The sequence below is a fragment of the Pleurodeles waltl genome, chromosome 6, assembly GCF_031143425.1.
Source record: "Pleurodeles waltl isolate 20211129_DDA chromosome 6, aPleWal1.hap1.20221129, whole genome shotgun sequence".
Classification (NCBI taxonomy): Eukaryota; Metazoa; Chordata; class Amphibia; order Caudata; family Salamandridae; genus Pleurodeles; species Pleurodeles waltl.
In genome coordinates, this window is record NC_090445.1 from 471,634,815 (window position 1) to 471,649,637 (window position 14,823).

At 45.7% G+C, this 14,823-nt stretch overlaps 1 long non-coding RNA gene across 1 annotated transcript in view; it reads left to right on the top strand.

Moving 5' to 3' along the window:
* The window catches only part of LOC138301979 (uncharacterized), a 141,568-nt gene that overhangs the window by 33,419 nt on the left and 93,326 nt on the right, over nucleotides 1–14,823 (top strand). The window contains exon 3 of the long non-coding RNA XR_011205200.1: nucleotides 7,493–7,539. This is a non-coding gene — a long non-coding RNA (uncharacterized lncRNA). The remainder of the gene's footprint in view (nucleotides 1–7,492; nucleotides 7,540–14,823) is intronic.

The following is a 14,823-nucleotide window of genomic DNA, read 5'->3' on the forward strand; positions in this document are numbered from 1 at the left end:
CTGTGTCCTGTTCCCACAAATGGACTGCTTAACCTTCTGTAGTGAGTCTGGAGCCATGGAAGGGAGGACCTCTGTGCACTTTAAAGCTCTTCTTTGAAGTCTCCCCCACTGGGTATAAGAACTGGACTTCTGACCCTACCAACTCAGTACACTTCTGGAACTGTGTAGACTCTGCCAGGAAAAAGGACTGTTGTGCTGCTGAATGACTGCTTCTCTGCTCGACTGCTGCTCTAGAAGAACTGTTTCTTGCTGTGCTAACCTCCTGCCTGCTGTTCTACTTGCCTGGGTGAGAAGGACTAGACCCACATCACTTGAACCAAACACCCAGATTGACTCCAAGAGCCAGCTGGCTGGTCTCCTGTTTTTTTAAGTCTCAGGAACGCAAAAGTCTTCCAACTCACCTGCTACAGCACCTGAACTCTGCCACCTGTGAGTTTTACTCTGCCAAGTGGTGTCAATCTAGTCCTGGGCTCTTTGAAGTGGGTACAAAGTGCAGCTCCTGCAAGAATCCCCACATCAACACCGTTGCGCCGGTCGGAACCAGTGCATCTTCATTATTGCAGGCACATCATTGCAAGGATCGGTTGCATCGCATCGCCGACTGCACGTCTCACCATCTCCATTTCTGATGCATCTTCAACTTTGCACGAATTGCAGCCAATACATCCCCTCCATCCTATGGCTCAACGACCAAGTATCACCTCCTCTCCTTCGTGCATTTCCCTCGATGTTGATGCAAACAAAGTACTTTGCAGCAGGCCAAGATTGGTCCCTGTATCTGACCCATGCTCCATCACGGTCAGCCTGAGCTTTTAGATTTGACTCGGTCTAGTGTGACCAGATAGCCCCGGTTGGTGCTTTATGCTTTAAAGCACTACAATTCAGTACATTCTTTAAAAATTCATAACTCAGAGTGTGTGACTGGATTTTTGTTGTTTTGGTCTCGTTTTGTTCATTGAATTAAGATCTATATTTTTACCAGGGGTGGTAACCTTTTTGTGTGGTGTTTTCATTGTTTTACTGTTTGAGGTGTTGCACAATTACTTTACACATTGATTCTTAAGTTAAGTCTGACTGCTCTGTGCCAAGCTACTATGGGGTGAGCACATGCTAATTTACAGTGTGTTGGTGCCTTACCCTGGCTAGAATTGTGGTCCCTGCTTGGACAGGGTTCATACCACTGCCAATCAGAAACTCAATTTCTAACACCCTCCTTGTTTCATGGGTTTGTAGAGAGCTGTTTTTAATGGCAGGATGGAATAGAGAATGTTGATGTCAATGTGTGTTGCTGCTGGATACAGGTCGCAGAAAAAAGGCTCATGGAAAATAAAAGTGGTGTGGTATACGTTTGGTAGGTTTTGAGATGATCATCCCTGGTCCAAATGTGGATAGGCTGGCTGGTAGGTTAGAAGTTAGTTTGGAATGTTGGAGTTGAAGGACAAAGGGGGCAAGTAGGCCCAGAGACTGGGACGGCTAATTTTGTGAAGGAATAGTGAAGCATAAGACAAATAGATGCCAATGGTCTTGGGGCCAGATGTATCAAAGGGTTTTACCCATTCTGTGTCTATGGGAAAATTTGTTGGTACATATGGCCCTTTTTGCAGGACAAGTAGACCTTAGGTAATTAATGAATGGGGGGGCAGAGGGACAAATAGAGGATGGCATTGACCGACAGGCCTGGAAGAGTTAAAGCTAGTTAATATGAAAAGTTGAAGATAGGGGTGTTAAAGCCAAATGGGGTGGGGTGATTTTTTAGAGAGGGTAAGCGTATTTCAAGGTATTCAGGGCTAGATGTATCAAAAAAACGATTTGCGTTTCTTAAATTGCGAATTTTAAGAAATCACTATTTAAGAAATGCAAAAAGGTATGTATGATTTTTGAGATTCGGTAATAGCCATTTCTTAAAATTTGCAGATGCTATTACCGAATCGCAAATAGAGAATCTGACCCCATTTGCACCTATGGGCCTGTTGCGAATGTTTTTGCATTACCCAAATTGTGAATTCCAGTTAGGAATTCGCAAATTAGGAAATGAAAATCCCAGGGTGCTGGGGGCCTAAGACCCCCTCTGCTGCACCCCAAAAATATTTTTACGTACATGTGAAGCACACACATGCCTTAGGGGCATGTGTGCGCTACATGTCAATTTTAAAAATGCATTTATAATGTATTTTCTAAATTTGCACATGGTTACCACCAAACTTTAGTTTGTGGTAATTGCATTTCCTAAATGCCCAATTCTCTATTTGCGATTTCCAATTTAGAGAATCGCAATCTCTAAATGGGGTCGCAATTTTAAGGAATCACTATTTTAGCATTTCCTTAAAATTGCACTGAGAATGCCTTTCATACATTGTGAGAGACATTTTTGCATTCGCAAACGGCCGAATTTGGCAATTCGCACCGTTTGCGAATGCAAAAAAGCTTGATACATCTGGCCCTCAGAGTGTTAGTTCGATGCAAGGAGCATTATTAATATGCATGGTACAGGTCCTGAAGATGCAAAATGTGAGTTTTATCTTGAGCCTATAATAAAAAGACCTTTTCAACAAACTCATAGCAAGTTTGTTTTGTTTCTCCATCCACGAACCAGGATAAATCACACGTGAAAAAGAAAGAGGAAGGTAGCTGAGGAAAAATAAGACGGGTCGAAGGAGCTCGGGAAGTAGAAAAGAAAATAGAGGATGGTAAAGGATGTTGCGGCCAGAAGAGGGCAAAGAATATTAGAACAGAAAATGAAATGTGCCTGTGGACAGGGCTGGCTTCAGGGCACAGTGACCAGTGCAGCTGCACCTCGTGGTGACGTTGGTGGGGGACGCTGTGTTTAAAAATAAATTATGGGTTTAAAAGCACTGAACATCCTATATTAAGATAACTCTGGTGATTTATGTTCCTGCTGATGAGAGTTCGAAAGTTTTTCTAGTGGCAGTTTTGACTCATCATAGTAGGGCAGAGGGATAATGTGCCTACTGCATAGAGGGTGTGCCATGCAGATCACAGAAATGAGTGTCAGTGAACTATGAGTGGCACTATAAAAAATGAAGTGCATTTGAGAGATGGGCTATGGAGAGATGATGGCACTGCTGGAGGGTGGTAGTGATGGAATTCGTGGAGAAGGAGGTCATGGGAGTGTGGGTGCCAAAAAGGACTGTCACAGCGCTAAAGCAGGCCCTGCCTGTGCGGTAGAAAAAAGGAAAAATAACTGAGGATGGATGAGGGGAAAAGGAAATAGAAGACAGGGAAAAGAACAGTGGGGAGGGAGCTATGACAATGCATGAAGTTGGAAAGAGCTGAAAGACAAGTTGGAAATAATATCTCAGGCAAGATGAAAGGCGCAGGCGTAAAAAGAGAACGTGTGGAGGGGTCAAATGAACTGGGAAGGAGGAGAGGTATAAAGAGGGAAACTGATGCAAAGAAAAATAAATATTAAGGCAAGGGTGAAAGATGTCGACAACCGAAAATAGGGGATAGAAGTAGAAAATTGAAAATACAACAGGCTAATTTGAGGAATTTCATGTTATGCATGTTACACAAAATTCCCTAAATTAAGCCATTATGCCATTTCGCGTTATTAGGCACGTACACTGTAAAAAGTTACACGTTGTGGCACAATCCACAGTACATCAAGTAAACATTTACTACAAATGCACAGGAGCAACAGAAAGTGAACAGCTGTTGTTTGCATCTTCGCACCTGAAATTAGTGTGAGGGTGCTTTATGCGTTAAATTATATCACAAAATGATAGATTTGCATTTTGCATAATTTGGCAGTAGCAGTGCAAAAACAAATTATGTGAAGTTTCACACACCCCCTTGATAGAAGGGGAATGACAGAGAGAACGGAAGAATGGGAAAAGAGCCAATGAACAGAATGGAGGTAGTAGTTTGGGGTCAGGAGCAGTGGTGATGAAACCTTACTGAGAGCAAGGTGCTGACATAATTTTTTATATAAAATGCCAGGTAGCAACATCAACCTTCAAACGCTGTGAGTCATCTTTGCTTGATGGGTAGAGAGGAGCAATGCTGTGAGACCAGACAATGAAGACCCTAAGGTCGTTAGAGTGATGGAGGCTAGCAGGAGATGTATAGACCCTCACCCTGGGTGAGCTAGAGCTGAAGCGCAAGGCTATATTCCATGACTGTATTAAGTGTTTAATCTGAGCCAGTGGTTTCAGGTGGAATTTTCATTTCCGGGGACTGGCACTCATTTTTCTAAAGCAGACCTTGATCGAGAGGGAAAAAAAAAAAGGGGGAAAGAAGGAGTAAGAGAAAGATGGGAAAAACAGTGAAAAGGGGAAAAAGTAGGAGCATGAAACATAAGGTGTGAAATAAAGGAGCAGGGAGTGTCTGATGTTGGATTGAAGAGGCATCAGGTAGAAGGAAAACTATGCAGCCTTGGTATTCTCCACCGCACCATTTGATAACGCTAGCCATGAGCAAACTTTAGGCCCTGCACATATTAATTTACAAATTAAGCACTGCGTGTATTATGTATGGAGGTCTGGCAATTGTGCACTCACTCAGGTTGCTCAATGGTGAGCTTGAGGAGGGGTCTGCTAAATCATTGGTACTGTCTTATCACATGACAAATATGGTTGCAACCTTGCCTCTCCTGTCACTTTGCTTAGCATGACTGGTAAATATCATTTGAGCTAATGGTCTGTGTAAAAAATTGGAGTATTAGTTGAGGGGGGTGAGTAACCACCGCAAATAATAATCAGAATCCTTGTCAGGGTGAACCACTAAAGCCACTAAATAAACCTGTGATTAACCCTCTTTTAGCTTGGTACAAAGCAGTCTAGTTTAACTTAAAGGCAGTATTTTTGCAGTACCCAAACAGTAATAAAGTTAAATCACAACACAAAAAAACCAAACTAATTAGATGAATAGGGACTTTGTATACATACAATGACACCAAAACAACAAAAATCAAATAAGTAGAATCAGAGATATGAATCTTTAATATTTGAATAAAAACTGGCACTAAAATGCACAAAGCACCAACCACGATTAACTGATCATTCTAGATCAGGGCAAAGGCAAATGATAAGGCCGAATGCGATGGAGTGCAAGTTAGATACAGGGAAAAAGTTCATCCCGGGTGCAAATTTACCTTCTGACTTAGAAATGTTTATTGAAGGTCCTTGACAAGTCATCTGCAGGGCAAGCTGGAGCCGAAGAGGGACCTGTTAAAGTTATTTTGCTGAACAGCTTGGTCCCAGTGCAGTCATCAATGACAACAGGAAAGCTCAAAATGGGCAAAGTCCAAAGTCTGTGATCAGGATGGCCTAAACATCAATCAGACTGTGCTCAGCGTCGGTCCCAAAGCCCTCTACATTCAGATGTCAGATCTCCTTCAGTCAGGTAAATTAGTAAGCTGAGGCTGACTGGCAATTTGACAAAGATGACTGCAGCTTCAAAGATGACCCCGGTCCCTGTCAGTTTTCCAGAATTTGTTTTTTTTCCAAAAGTTTATAAATCCCAATTTGAGCAGTTCTGGGGACAGAAGGAGTCCACTCTTACACCAGCCAAAGGTCTAGAACCTAGGATGCATCACTTGGGGATTAGGACTCACTCCAACAGAGCCCATCAGGAGGGGACAGTGGAAGTCCAGTTGGTGCTGGTCAGGTGGGCAGTAGCAGGGAGAGAGGCCTGGAAGCTTGTTGTATCCCTATTGCTCAAACAGGAGATCAGCGAACTGACCCTTGGTGTCACTTCTGGGGTCCTGGGTTCAAGGCAAGCTGGTCCAATCTTCTCTCATGTCGGAGACAGTAGGGGCTGTTCTTCTTCTGATCTTCACAGGGCCAGGAGTGCTCTGAGGAGAGGTCTGTAGGATCCACTTTTATGGCTTGTGCCATACTGTGGATGGAGCCTTTGTCCACCCCCCTAAATCCCCTCTGGTCAGTTCCGATATTCCCACTGGGTTTGGTGCCTAGTGAGACAAAGGGGAGGCAGTAGTAGGTGGGAGTTTTATCTGCCAATGAGAATGTGGACATCATTTGAAACTCAGGAAAGGGCTTGGCACAGCCCCCAGCCCATCCTGTCAAGGGAGAAGTCCCCCACCACACACCCATGGCCCTTTGTTTCCTGTACCCTACCTGTCTGTGAGCAATACACATCACACCAGAGGGCATACATCAAGAGTCAGGTGACAGCTGTACACTGGCAGGAAAGCCTTTTGGTTTTAGGCAGGGAAATGACAACTTTCTGAAAGTGTAATTTCCAAAATAGTATAAAATCTGACATGACCATTAATTTAAATATCAAATTACTATTAAAAAAGAGTCCTTGAGCCAACTTAAAGCAACTTTGGAGGGTTTTCTCTGTCAGGAAATGCAAAACTTTAAATATACATATTCTACTTTTTAAATGCCTATGGTCATTCTAGGTCTACCTTAAAGGTGACTTATAAGTATTGTAAAAGAAGGTTTATGCCTGACAAAATGTCTGTCTGCATTGGCAGGCCTGGAGACATGTTTTATAAATTACAAAGGTACCATTTACTAGGGACCTCCATGTAAATAAAATGTTCCAAATATGGGTATGCTAGTTGTAGCATATATAGAGAGGAAAGAACATGCACTTTACCACTTGTTAGCAGGAGTAAAGTCATATAGTCAGCAAAAACGGGTTCAGCAAAAGCAAGAAAACCCTTGGGAGACTACCACCAAAAGATGGTCATTATCATCAGTCTGCAATGTGATAAGAAAGATGGTGATACCCCTATGGAGAACATATCCAAGAGACAGTCCTTGGGTCTCTGACAACTTGCTTGAGAGAAGTGAGGTGTTGGATGGCGATAGATCGGCAACCCATTTCTCCAGAAACAATTGACCTAATGTTCATGCAATGAGACAGCCAGTTTGGATTAGGTTTAATTAATGTTGTTCATCATCTAAATGTTGACATGGTTTTTAAACTTTGTATTTTGTTTGGCTGGAGCCTCAATAGTCTTACTTTGGTAACAGTCCCTGGCAGGCCTGGATTTTGCTGTCTGAAAAGGTTCTGTAGACTTCACTTGCTGGTGATAGCACTGGATATAAACTATTACTCCATGCTTTTGGTTGACACACTTTGACTACATGGATCCTCTGTTTGCAGACCAACCTTTATGCCTAATTTAGAGGCTCCGGATAGTGCAGGACACAGTAGCACAAATAGTTTGCTCTTAGCCTCCGGGTTGTGTCTTCACTGGTTAGCCATGATCCCCCATGTCTGATTTGAGGTATCCATATTACAATAGGTGTTTCATCTTCAGGAATTGTTTGTCTAGCCAGACCAGGAGCACTTAACGACACTGGGGCAGCACACATTCTTGAATGTGTATCTCATAATCACTAGATATTTTACAAATCATTACGTTTTCAGGGCTAGATGTAAGATCTACTCTTTCCAATTAAACTTCCTTTCTTGAGTGCTTATATTTTGACTTTTTGCCTAGCTTGTTATTTATATGTGGTATGATGGTGATCACTTTGATTTATATTTGTAGGCTCTCTTTGGAATCCATACTCTGTTGAAAAGGCTCCACCCCACAAGGTAAATGTCCTAATTCAAAGGCAACCAGTATACCTTGAGTGATGTGCTTTCAAGATCGGAAGCTGATTCCTAAATAATATGTTTGTGTGTGAGTAAGATTAGATTTTGAGGATATGAATGACACCTTTCACAGCCTGGTATGCCCTACATACTAAAATGTGTAGAAAGCCAATCATGGCCAACCCTTAACTGCGTCCCCTCTGTTGAAATATTTGAATGCCATGCATTGCTAAAAGTGCAGTTTGTGAAAAAGGTTTCCAAACAAATTCTGCCATGAGCTCAAAATAAGTACACATTTGGCACCTTTTTAACTCTAATCTTCAATGGAGAGCTTTTATACTCTCATCTTTTTACACCTCTAACCCTTCGTGTGGGCACTTAGGCCCATATTTAAGAAAAATGATGCACAACTGCGCTAGCGCAGTTTTGGATCAAAAAAATTACCACGAGCTAACGCCATTCCCTAGCACCATTTGTGCGCCATATTTATAAAATGACACACAATGGTGCTAAGGAATAGTTATTGTTAAAAAAAATGACGCTAATCACTGCGACATGCCATCAGTAAAAATTCCGCTAACGCCGCGAAAGTTGCCATTAGAACATTTTGTGGCACGTTTTTTGACGCAAAAGAAGTTAGTGCCATATTTAACTGCATTCGTGTAAAAAATGCGCAAGCAAGAAAAAATTATTTGGCCCACATTTAAAAAAAATATAAGCATAAACATGCGTGCGCAGTTGTACGGCAAAAACATTACCATGAGCTAACACCATTCCCTAGCGCCATCTGTGCAACATATTTATAAAATGACACACAATGATGCTAAGGAATGGTTAGGGTAAAAAAATGGCACTAACCACTGCAACATGCCATAAATAAAAATGACACTAATGCTGCAAAAGTGGCGTTAGAATGTTTTGCAGCATGTTTTTTGACGGAAAACGGGTTAGCACGATATTTAACTTTATCAGCGTAAAAAAATGTGCAAGCAAGAAAAAAACATTTAGGAAGGCAAGATAAAGAACGCAGGCCAGGAGAGACCCCAGGGAGATCCCAATCAGCCAAGTACCAGCCAAGGGGGTCCGGCACAGTCCCAGGAGAGGGAGAAGAGGAAGTGGAATTGTCGCTTTAGTGAGGAGGAGAATGACATCTTGGTCAGAGAGGTGACAGTGCACCAACAGCAACTCTTCATCACCTCCAAATTGCCAAGAGGTAGGAGGGAGGCTGTATGGCAGGCAATAGTAGATAAAGTCAACTGCGTGGCAGAGGTGAAGAGGACTGTCACTGATTGCAAGAAGCGCCGGCACGATTGCAATCGCAGAACTAAGGAGAAACTGGCCAGGAACCGAAAGCAAGCACTGCAGACTGGAGGTGGAAGTCCGGCACCCCAGGAGGACCTGGATGAGCTGGAGGAGATGGTGGCAGCGGTCATCCCAGAGGAGCTGGTTACTAGAATTGCAGGCCAGTGCAGACAACCAATAACTACCACAATTGCAGGGTAAGTTGCAGGGGGGGACTATCTGGAATCTCACAAATGGCAGAAGGGGGAGGCACATAGGACACACTGAATGCATGCTAAAGGGTAGCATTGGGACACATAGGGCCAGAATCAAAAGTCCCATCGTGACCCAAGCCTCACTTTTAGTGACGCTCTGGTGGCGCAATACACTCCGACATATACACAATGAGATCTTAAGCCACTTACTGTGGCTTAACACCACCTTGTAAATATGGCCCCTACACACCCAGCACATAGCCTGGAAGCCTAGGGGTGGTGTCAGAATGGCGCAACAAGGCAAATGCTTTCCATCCTCCTCGTGTCATTGCCCTTCTCATGTGTGCTGCATCTCGCAGGAAACATAGAAATGCCACCTTACCATAATAGATTGTTCCTCTGCAGGAAAGGACACCTTCCTGCATAGAAACTATCTATCCCCTCAACTCAGACACCCTTGTACTATGGTGCAAAGATGCTTGCGTTGGTGCAGGGAGAACAAATCTGCACATGTACTGGGAGAAACACAAGGGTGTGCTGTATTCCAGAAAACACGGCACATCCCTGCATTACAAAAGTGGTGCAGCACGGTGCAACTACTATTGCAGCTGCACCAAGCTATACCACTTAAGAAAACATCAGGGCCTCAGTGTGCAACACGTGGAACGCAACCAGCACAGGGTGGCCCAACAACAACTCTCACACACTTACATGTGCCATTTGGGAATGGGCACAAAGTGAATTCATACAACATATGGCGCATTTCAGTGATCATCATTTGTGCTGCAGTACAAGTAGCTTCAATTTCACCATGTACCAAGGATGTCTGTGCTCTGTGAATGGTTGGTGTTGTGCATAAAGGGACACCTTCATGCGTAAGAACTGGCACAAGTGGCATCAATGTTGCACTACGGGCACAATGTCACTAACCCATAATGCAACTGTACCATCATACAAATAGTTGCCCATGTGGATCCAAGCTGCCCGTTCCCCTTGTGCCACATCAACAAAGTCTCAAAATGCATGCATTGATCCACCTTGTACATCCTTACACCAACATATGCCAATATGCAGCATGCAAGAAAATGTCCCAAATGTAGGGAGGGACGAACTAATGTGGCAGACAATCCATAATGGTTGCACTGTGCCATCCAATTAGCACATGTGTGCGGCCTGCTAAAGGGAGATGACAAAGTAACACATGCATTGTCAGCAATGGACCTACCTGTGCTTTGCTGCACTAGTGCCAATGCAGTAAAGCACCAAAAGAGTGACAACAAATATGACACTACTGTGGGAATGTCCACCATGGTGAATGGAAAGGGAAATGACGTGCTACCATGGTGTCAGGTGCAAGGGGCTCGCAAGGAAGATGGTGGTGTGGGATCAATACACAAAATATCTTTAAAGGTTGCTCCATGTGTGATGCACAATGCAACACATAATTAACAACTATAACCTGGGGTTTATAACATGTCACTGAGCCTCCAGTAGCAAGTAAATGATGAGACATGTCAACAGCCACTACAGTCAAAAATTGAGATTTCAATAGCTTATTGCAGAGGATGATGCCTTATCTCCTGCCAACCTGACTGTCCTGGTTTTTACAGATGACATGGATGACCAGGGGGGCGTGGCAAAGCACTGAACCTGGTGGACACAGAATAGCTAAGTTCCTGCGGCCTGCCCAGGAGTCCTAACTAATCCAGCAGCTCCAGCCCGGATTCACACCCAGCTCAATCAGAGCAGTAGAAGGAGGTCTGCGAGAGCCTGTGGGAAACTTAGAGGACCCCAATGGCCGACTCCTGGATCTGACCGGCTACAGGCGAGAGCAGTGTGGCCTGTGTCGGCCTAGGCTGAGGCCTGGTCTTCGGTCTGGCCCTTCTGCTCTCAGCAGGCAGACCGATGCTGAGTGCGGTTGAGGTGGTGGCAGGCTTGCCGGGGCTGTGATCTGGCTGCGGTGTTCCCTCCTGACCTGGAGACGAGCGTCATCTCGGCGCTCTGGTGAGTGCGGGACCTGGGTCAGGCAAGGCCCCGTGCCTGGTGGAGATGTGATGGGGTGGGGTGCAATGGCATGCAACCCCTTGGGGCCTGAAGGATCCGCGACTCACCTGGCTGGGCCTGGTGATTATTCCCTACTCCCCCAGCCTACCCCCCCAGCCAGCGTGATGAACAGTAGGGGGACAACGTACCAGTGAGGACGCTTGGCAGTATCGGAGTTGGTGAGCTTGCTGTGCAGCAAAGCGAGGCCCGGGTGGCCCTCCCCAGGGCACCCACACTTGAAAAATGCGGCGGCCCCCACGAAAGGCGACCAGACTAGGTGCCGTGGGCCCTGTTCTGGAGAGCTGAGCATGGCCCCATGGGGACTGGAGGTGCCACGGGGCCTGTTCACTGTTGGAGGCCGGCGGTGGGGTCCCTCTGGTTGGACCTGCATGGTGTTGCAGCAAGCCTTCCCACCCAGCCGGAATTGAAGCAGAGGTAGAGTCGGAGGCCGGCGGGGGCATCAAACAGACCCTGCCATGCCGTGTCTCCATTCGGGAACTCGCAGGGGGAGTCTGCCAGTTACTCCGAGGCACTCAGAGTGGATCTACCGATCGAGGATAGGGCCATGCCAGTGGGCCAATAGGATCGGCCAGGGTGAGCAATGGGCCGCAACAAAGTGGTTTGCACACAATCCCGCCTGGCAGACTCTGGGGAGTACTGCGGATCAAGCACCGGCTCAACCACCGGAGACTGTATCCCTCTCACTAATCCTGCTCCCCCTATAGACAAATTAGACCTGATACTGCAGGAAATCCGTGAGTCCCGGGTGGCCATTGAACACTGTATTGACGCTATCGCCACAGAACTCTGCATTTTAAGGGACGATCACAGGAAGCTGGCAGACAAGGTGCGCACAGTGGAAGGCACCTTGACAGAGCTGGCCCCCCAGCAAACCTGGAACATGGACACCCAGGCTGACCTCCAGCGGCGGGTCCAGAGGTTGCATGACCATGCAGAGAATGCGGAAGGCAGAGCATGTCGGAACAACATAAGGATAGTGGGCCTGCCAGAAGGTGAGGAAGACACTGACCCTATGCATTTCATTGAGGAGTGGCTTCGGTTGGAGGTTGCATCTGAGGGACTGTTGTCCATATTTGTAGTCAAGCGATCACATCGGGTCCTAGCATGCCGCCTGCCTACGGGTCCACCGCTCAGGCCCATAGTGGCTTGGATCCTCAATTACCGTGATCAGGACCATTTGCTGCAGATGGCGAGGAACAAATCATCTATAAGAGTGGCCAATGCAGTGGTCCCATTGTTTCTGGACTACACACTGGAAGTGCAAATGCGCTGTGCATCATATCAATCTGTGAAGAAGAAACTCCGAGAAGAGGGTCTGAAATATGCCCTCTTATTTAAAGCACAGTGAAAGATACTGCACGACGACCACCCTCTATTCTTTGAAACCGTTGATGCCGCCTGGGAATGGCTCCAACAAACATACCCCTGGGCCCAACATTGAGAGAGAGATATGCCCAGGCCAGGCCCCAGACACACACCAGGGAGGTGGAGACTGCATTGTGTGAGGGCAGGCACAGCCCTTTCAGGTGTGAGTGACCACACCTCCCTCCCAGCTCAGATGTCTCATCCGGATATGCAGGACACCCCAGCTCCTTTTTTTGTCACTGTCGAGAGAGAGGTGCAAACAGCCCAGCTGTCAAACTGACCCAGACAGGAAATCCACAAACAGGCAGAGTCACAGAATGGCTTAAGCAAGAAAATGCCTACTTTCTAAAAGTGTCATGATCAAATACACAGTATAAAAAAACAACTTCACTAAAACATCAATTTTTTTTAAATTGTGAGCTCAGAGACCATAAACTCCACATTTCTATCTTCTCCCAAAGGGAATCTGCACTTTAATAATATTTAAAGGCAGCCCCCTTGTTAACCTATGAGAGAGAAAGGCCTTGCAACAGTGAAAACCGAATTTGGCACTATTTCATTGTTGGGACATGTAAAACACATACGTATATATCCCACCTTTTACATACACTGCACCCTACCCATGGGGCTCCCTAGCGCCTACCGTAGGGGTGCCCTGCATGTAAGACAAGGGATTGTTTAGGCCTGGCAAGTGGGTACACTTGCCAAGTCGGATTGGCAGTTTAAAACTGCACACACATACACTGCAGTGGCAGGTCTGAGCCATGTTTACAGGGCTACCCATGTGGGTGGCACAACCAGTGCTGCAGGCCCACTAGTAGCATTTGATTTACAGGCCCTGGGCATCTCTAATGCATGTTACTAGGGACTTACTAGTAAATCAAATATGCCAATCATGGAAAGCCAATTTACACATATATTTTACATAGGAGCACTTGCACTTTAGCACTGGATAGCAGTGGTGAAGTGCTCAGAGTGACAAAAACAGCGAGTTCAGCACACATCAGCAACCTGGGAAACAGAGGCAAAAAGTTAGGGCTGGATTCTGAGGACCCAGACACCACCTTTCAGAGGACAGTGGTAGGAGTCCAGCAGGAGATGGACAAGCAGGTGCGGGTGGGGATGGAGACCATGGCAGGCAGCCTAGAGGGAGTGCAGAGGTGCCTCAGTCCAAATAAGGACAACTCAGCTGCCATCAGAGACACCCACTCCCCACTATGAAGACTCCAGCAGTCCCTGGGCAACATAGATGCTGTCATGAGGCAGAGGCTTCAACAATTGCCCTCCCAAAGTGGCAGCAGCATGATAGACAAGAGGCTAGGAGCTATGCAAAATACCCTGGAGTCCATACAGAGAGAAGAGGCCTCCCTCAGGGAAAACACAGCTGCCTGCCACCTCGATGTTGCCGCTATGTTGAGAAATCAGCAGTTTCTCCATGCTTCAGTGTTGCCTTACAGTATGTGTTCCCACAAATGGCAGCTGCTGAGACCTTAGATTCTACATCTCCATCCCCTGAGGTGTATGTAGGCCCCCTCAACTTATTCAACAGCACCACCAATGGCACAGAAGGCACCACACACATCAGAGGATGAACATGTGGAAGGAGCAACATTAACTCGGAAAACAACCTGGTAGCATCAGTCTGTGCCACATGGACAGTATCTCCTTAGTTCTGTGGTTAAGATCATGCCAGTGTTGTGACAGCTGGCAATGTGCACTCTTCACTCAACCACCGTGGACGTATCTGCTGTAGACTGTCCTCATCTCAATTCCTACCTATTGTCAATTTGGACACCTCCTCACTAATGCACACTTCTCCTACCCACGTCTCATGACATATCCCTCACCTCTGGACTCTGAATATACAACAAATGGCTCAGGATCTCTCATGGGGTCTGTGAACTTGACATGGTATTGCTTTGAAAAATACACTTGCACATGTAAATAAATCTCCATATACACATCTACATGTCAACTTTTACTGTGATCCATCAACTCATCTAAATGTATGCATTGTGTGAAACTATGAACAGAAAAGACCACAACACACAGCATACAGACCACTTGCACCATCCACAAACTTGGGTACTCTCCTGTTCTTACCATTGTGACTACCTCCAGGAGGTGCAATATTCTACACCACTAGTACTCTTTAATCTTTGTGTGAAACTATGTCAATGAGAACAGAACCTAATTACATGTGTGGTTTACTGTCAGACACAATGCCACACACTAGGACTCTAACATAAAAAGGTGACTGAGGGCCAGATGTAGCAAAGGTTTTTACCCATTCTGTGTCTATGGGAAAAAGTGTTCGTACATATGGCCCTGATTGTGTTGTGGTCAACAACCGACTTAC